This window comes from Myodes glareolus, chromosome 12 (assembly GCF_982192425.1).
Source record: "Myodes glareolus chromosome 12, mMyoGla1.1, whole genome shotgun sequence".
In the NCBI taxonomy this organism is placed as follows: Eukaryota; Metazoa; Chordata; class Mammalia; order Rodentia; family Cricetidae; genus Myodes; species Myodes glareolus.
In genome coordinates, this window is record NC_142037.1 from 29125153 (window position 1) to 29131734 (window position 6582).

Sequence of the window (6582 nt, forward strand, 5' to 3'; positions counted from 1 at the left end):
TGCTGTGGGACCCGCCAGGCTAGGCACCGACTGGGCTGGCGCAATGTGCCTTTCACCACAGCCACCTAGCAAAGTTCTGCTCCAGCTGCCTTCTAGCTGCAGCTGCATTCGTTTAGAGTCCAAACTGGTGCATGGAGTGAAGCGGAACTCAGAGAAGCAGGCTTGCTGCTCTGTAACCACTGGAAGGACCTCCCTTAATCTTTTAGGGAATCTGGGTGTTGTCAGTCTGTCTGGCTACTTCCTGCTGAATAGGGACGTTGCATTCTTAGGGGTATTTACTACAACATTTCAGGAGGTCTCGGTGATTCAAACCACATAAATCTCGAATACATCCTTAGGCTCTCATTTTCTGTGGAGATGAAAACAGAACCTCTTTTCCAAAACATCATATCCTTAGGCCCATATTTTAAATTCAAAATACCTTTTTTGGCAGTTCCTAAATTCAAATATCTTTCTCCTGTCCAGTACACAAAAGACAACACAAACAACATAACATACATCTGTACATATTTACATTAACCCTGCTTTTGTAGCAGTCATATTAACACCACTCTTGTGGTCATTAAACCGCACTTTTGTCGTGGTCATTGACCCCGCTCTTGAGGCAGACTTCCCCTTTACCTGGGAATTTTTTCAGTGCACTATCCTTATCCTCCTCTTTATACCTGGAGGATTTACCGACGTCGCCGCTCCGTGTGTAGAGTTCTGAATCCTCTTGCCCTCTCGCCGGTGACTGATACATTGTCCTTGTTTGGCGTCCTGGGTTTCACAACACCAGTTGTGGTGCGCCCCTTGACCAGCAAGGAAGAACGACCACGAAGTCGAGGATCCTTCTCAAATCACACTTTATTGGAGCCTCTTGGTTGAAGGGAGAGCGGAAGCGAGAGAGAGCGAAGGCCAAGCGGCATCTGCTTACATAGGTTGAAGGGACTCGGGTACTGTCCTGATTGGTGAATACCAGTCTGCTGATGCCCGAAGCCTCGGGATTGGCCAGGGAACAAGGCTCAATTTCGCATGTACAAGCAAAGGGCGCTCAGCCCCACGAGGCAATATCAAAGAAGGACTTTGTTTACCTCCAAGCTGCAGGACCGTCAGCGCCATCTTGTGATGGCGATATCCGGACGGCTCCTTACACACAATGTCAAGATATCTCTGTTAAGAAGCCAAACTGGATTCATGGTAAAGGGACCAATTTTGTCTCCATCAGACCAAATTCATCCATACTTCTAGAGAAGAGAGTCTTCTGTATTGCTCTCAGTCAACTCGGAGCTGTGAAATGACCTATGATTCTTCAAGATTTTAAGTGGGCAGCACAGACAACCCAAATGAGTATCTAGTAATCTTTGTTCCCATTTTAAATTCTTTCGCATTCTTTCTATTCCCAAGAGATCTGCATTAGACAAGTCAAGCTTGAAGTGCAGAAACAGTCTCGCATGTAGAAGGGTTTCTTCCTTTTATCTAGAACTTTCCATGGCATATCTTAATTGTTTTTGTTTTCTATTTCTCCCTGACAGAGTCTTAGACACTGAGAAGAACTATTTAATTTGTGGTCAAAGCTCCCCAACACGCAGAAGAGACACACGCCAGTTTCCTCTCACAAATTCTTGCTCATGTAGATTGTAGATGTAGATGATGATGACCCACCGAGGCAGAGTCAGTGGTAACAAAGGTTTCTCTCCCATGTGCAGTGATGGAACTGGGTGAGGCTGTGCATATGTAACAGCGGAGATGCCTTGAACCAAAACTTGCTTTTAAAACATAGTCTGCTTAGGGCTGGAGCACTTGCTCAGCAATCAAGGACACTGGTTGCTCCTCTAGAGGACCTGGGGTTCGATTCCCAATACCCATGTGGTGTCTCACAACCATTTGTAATTCTGGTTCCAAAGGATCAGATGACCTTTGCTAGCTTCTTTGGCAACTGTATGTGCATGATGCATAGACATACATGCAGGTAAAACATGCATGTAAAACCTCTAAACATAAAAACTAATGAATTAGCAGGGTGATGGTGGCGCATGCCTTTAATTCCAGCACTCAGGAGGCAGAGGCAGGCGATTCTCTGTGAGTTTAAGACCGGCCTGGTCTACAAGAGCTAGTTCCAGGAAAGGCTCCAAAGCTATATAGAAACCCTGTCTCCAAAAAAAGAAAAAGAAAAAAAAATTAATTAATTAAATTAAAATAGTCCACTTAGGCTAAAGAGACGTAGCAGTAGGTAAAGGTGACTACTTCAAAGGCTAGCAGTCTGGGTCTGTACCAGAGCCCACAGTGAAAAGAGCCAGTTCTAGCCTCCATGTGCAAGCTGTTGTGCACTTACTTGCAGGCATACACACTCTCACACATGCATGCGTGCACATACACATGCATATAATAAACAATGTCATTTAATGCAAACACACTCTCACACACATGCGTATCCATAAACACTAACACATACAAGTAGATTAGTAAAATAATTTTAATATTTTAAGAAACTGCCTATTTAGGGGTTGGAGAGATGGCTCAGCAGGTTAAGAGCACTGACTGCTCTTCTGGAGGATCCGGGTTCAATCCCCAGCACCGACATAACAGCTCACAACTTTCTGTACCTCCAAAATCTGACACCCTCACACAGACATACATGTTGGCAAAACACTAGTGCATATTAAAAAATAAATAATAATAATGGCCTATTTAGGTAATAAAAATTATCAAATGCCCTTCAAACTTTTAAAAACCATCTCTTAAAATTTGTGCTTTTTGTGCAGTGTACATAGAAATCAGGGGCTGAGTGCATATATATATATATATATATATATATATATGTGTATATATATATATATATACATATATATATGTGTGTGTGTATACAAAGCACCGAGCTCAGTTTCTGGCACAAGAGGAACTCAACCACACACACACACACACACACACACACACACACACACACACGCACACACACAAACAAAGACACAGCACACTGAAATCCTATATAACCCAATCACCAGGAGGCTCGAACTAAAAACTCCAACAAAATCAAACGTTGGCAGGGACATGGAGCAGGTGATCACAGCTTGTGCGGATCAGGCAACAGGTGTGGAGCTAAACCCAGTCTGCTACACAGTAGATCAACAGACCTAGGAGATGCCAAAGAGAAGCCAAACCCACTCACCACAGACCCAAGAAAGAAGGCATGCAGCATTCCTATGCCTACCACTCCTAAGCAGTAACAATCTAAATGGCCATCAGGCTGAAAAGGAGACTTTTAGGATGCTGCTTCATCAGGTGTACACCAGGATGCACTACAGCATCGAAAATGGGCAGACTGTGGCTCTGCAGCTGTGCGACTGGATCTTGCAAACAGGACCGAGCAAAAGGAAGCCGGCTACAGCAACACAAGTATGGTTGATCTTGTGTGATCCTTATTCCAGAGCAGTAAAGAAAATCTACTTCACAGTGACAGGCCTGGGGACAGGAGTGACTTTGGCACAAGATGAATGAGGTTGTTCTAGATCCCTTCTTGCTTTTCTGGGAAAAATGACAGTAACACAGAAATAATTTATTTCTGAATGCATTAACATACAAACAAAAGCACAATGTTTCTGCTGTTAAGGATGCTCCCCAGGGAGGTGAGAATTGTCTTTACAGAACAGACACGTTTGAAACATTTTCTCCACAACTATGGGGACTGTCACATGACCACAGCTCAGCATTAAAGGGGCAGCTTCTGAGAGATCCGGCTTCTCGGAAAGGATTCGTTTCTTCCTAGCAGCCGCTGCCCATCTGTTTCAAGACTGAATAAATACTCCAGCATGTGGTTCGTTTCTGGAAGTTAGTAAACACGGAGAAGTCAGTTTCAAAGAGTATGGCCAATATTTAGTAAATGTTTGAGCTTTTATCCCTCCCCAAATAACTATACGACTTAACAGAAAACTAGGTACCAGGTGTGATGGTTCACATCTTTTAATTTTAGCACACGGGAAGCTGATTCAGGAGGACAGCTTTAACTAGTTCATGGCCAGCTTGAGCTACAGAGTAAGACACTGATACACAAACACACACACACACACACACACACACACACACACACACGTTCCTGGAATAAAGCCAGATGTTTTCAAATTGTTCCAATACAACATTTTACCTATTTAACAGAATGAACATCCATTACTGTAGATTCTATTTCTTGACAAGACTGAAAAGTTTCTGCACCTCGATGAGCCTCTCCACTGACGCAGCAATCCAAATCAGACCAAATTAAACCAAATTAGAAAAAGCCCCGGTTCAATGGATAAGATGCTCCCAGATGGTTTTCCAACACCCCAGAGAGATGGAAAAGAGAGACCAAAAATCATGTCTGTTTTCTGGGGGACAGTTTATAAATACCTTGTGAGAGTGGTCTTAAGCACATCTGGGGGAAGGGTCATCATTTGGCGGGCTTTCTCGTGTGGCAGGGTTTGGAGAGGGATGGGGGCTTGGGATGAAGCGTCCACCAGAACATCTCAGACTCTTTGGGTATATGGATGCTGGTTCATGTCTGGCTGCTTCCTGGGGGAGATGGGACGAAGGGGCGGGGTGGGGAAGGGATTCAGGAGTTGGTGGGCTCACACTTAGCAAGAGGTGTGGATGGAGAAACATCCAATTAACCGCCATCCTGGAGACTTCAGGCATATGTTTCTTGAGAAAGCAAAAAAGGCAACCAAGTGATTATTTGTGAATATAATGAACAATTCTAAGGAAATGTTTTTAAGGTGAGTTATTTTGACCATAGTTTCTTTAAAGAGCAAAAGAAAATGGAAGTGAAGATGACAGCAAACCTCACTTTACCATACAAACTCCAAATCAAAAAAGTATCCAAGGCGAAGGCCATGGTATGGAAACAAGCAATTCCTAAGTACAGGTGGAAGTTTCGGGCCATTTCACTTGTTTTTATGTTTTATAATTTGTACATTTTACAGATTTTTTAAAAATGTATCCAGCTTTTTACTTTAGGACTGGGAAAGTGAAGTGTAGGTATATTCTGAACTCCAGGATTAAATTGCAGCTTCAGAGGACAGGGAGAAGGGTCACCCTGCAGAGTCAAACTCAAAGCATTGCCTACAGTTGGGAATCAGGACAGAAAGGGACTTGATTAAGATTGGACAATGGAGAGCTGGCTACTCTTGCAGAGGACCTGGGTTTCATTCATAGCATGGAACAGACAAGCTGGCACACAACCATCTAACTAACTCCAGAGAATACTACACTCAGAGGGCACTGCATTCATGAACACATACACAGAGATGCAGATACAAAATTAAAAAATAATTAAAAAGTTATCTTTTCTTTAAAAAAATATTATATAACTCTAGGCAACCTAGTAAGTAGAATTCTTTTCTCTTCCATATGCACAAATCCAGCCTCTAAAACCAGACTTCCACAGTTTGGAGACAATGTCGGTTTCTAGTGACCCCAGTAAGCAGGTTCAAAGATGTGAGTGGGACACAAAGAAAGAACAGGGTGTTAGGTCACCCAGCACTTACAAAGCCACCAATTTACTGTGAGTTCCTTACACTGTGATGCCAAAGACCCGACACGGACCCCAACCCCCAGCTTTTTACCCTGTGGGTCAAAACCTGAAGGGGGAAATTTCAAAAATCTTGTTACCAGCAAAAGGTTTCCATATAGGATGAAGATCAAAAATTAATTCAAAATCAGACCCAGAGTGAACCCATGGTGTTTCTGGCAGAATTCACCACATTGTGTCACAGAGCCTCACCACAGCTGAGGTTCTGATGGGCACGTGCACTTTGCATTCTGTGACCATCACTCCATGCAGGGTCTTGCAGGAAACATGGCTCAGACTGAGGCCGCCCAACCTCAGGAGTTGCAGTCCATTTCCGCCCACGCAATGGTTTTCTGCTGCTGCAGAAACAAAATGGCTTAATTACAGGAAACAGAATCTCATAGTGTCCTCCTATTATCAGGCCTAGGCACGTTTAGTATCAGATTAAGAGTATCTTTGAATAGGGTTGTGTTAGGACATTTTCTTTTTAAAATTGCTGTTTGAATTTCGTTTTAAAAAGAATATGGTTTGCTGAACTGTGGCTTGGGATTAAGATAGAATTTCCAACAACTTCTGAAATGGCCCTGTCTTAGTTGGTTTTCTATTGCTATGATAAATGACCATGACCAAAGCAACTTAGAAGAGGGGTTTGTTTTGGGCTTACAGTTTCAGGGGCACCATGGTGGAGTGGTGTGCAGCAAGCAGCAAACAAGCTGGCTGGAGCAGGGCTTAAGAGTTAGTTGGATGTAAAAGCTGTGTACTTCAAAGTGCCAGAAAGAGATTTTGGCCCCTTTAAGACGATGAAAGTGGGATGTATTTGCAACAATCATTCTTACAGCATTATTTATGATGGTTAAGGTCTGTAAGTCCACATGTCCTTAATAATGCAACCTGTTCAAATCTGTTCAAGCAGCTAATGAAGAGCTATAGAGCCACTAAACAAGCAGATGGGGCTGGAGATATGGCTTAATGGGAGAACATTTACCTGGTTGTGCATGAGCACTGAGTTCCAGCATCACACACACACACACACACACACACACACACACACACATACACAC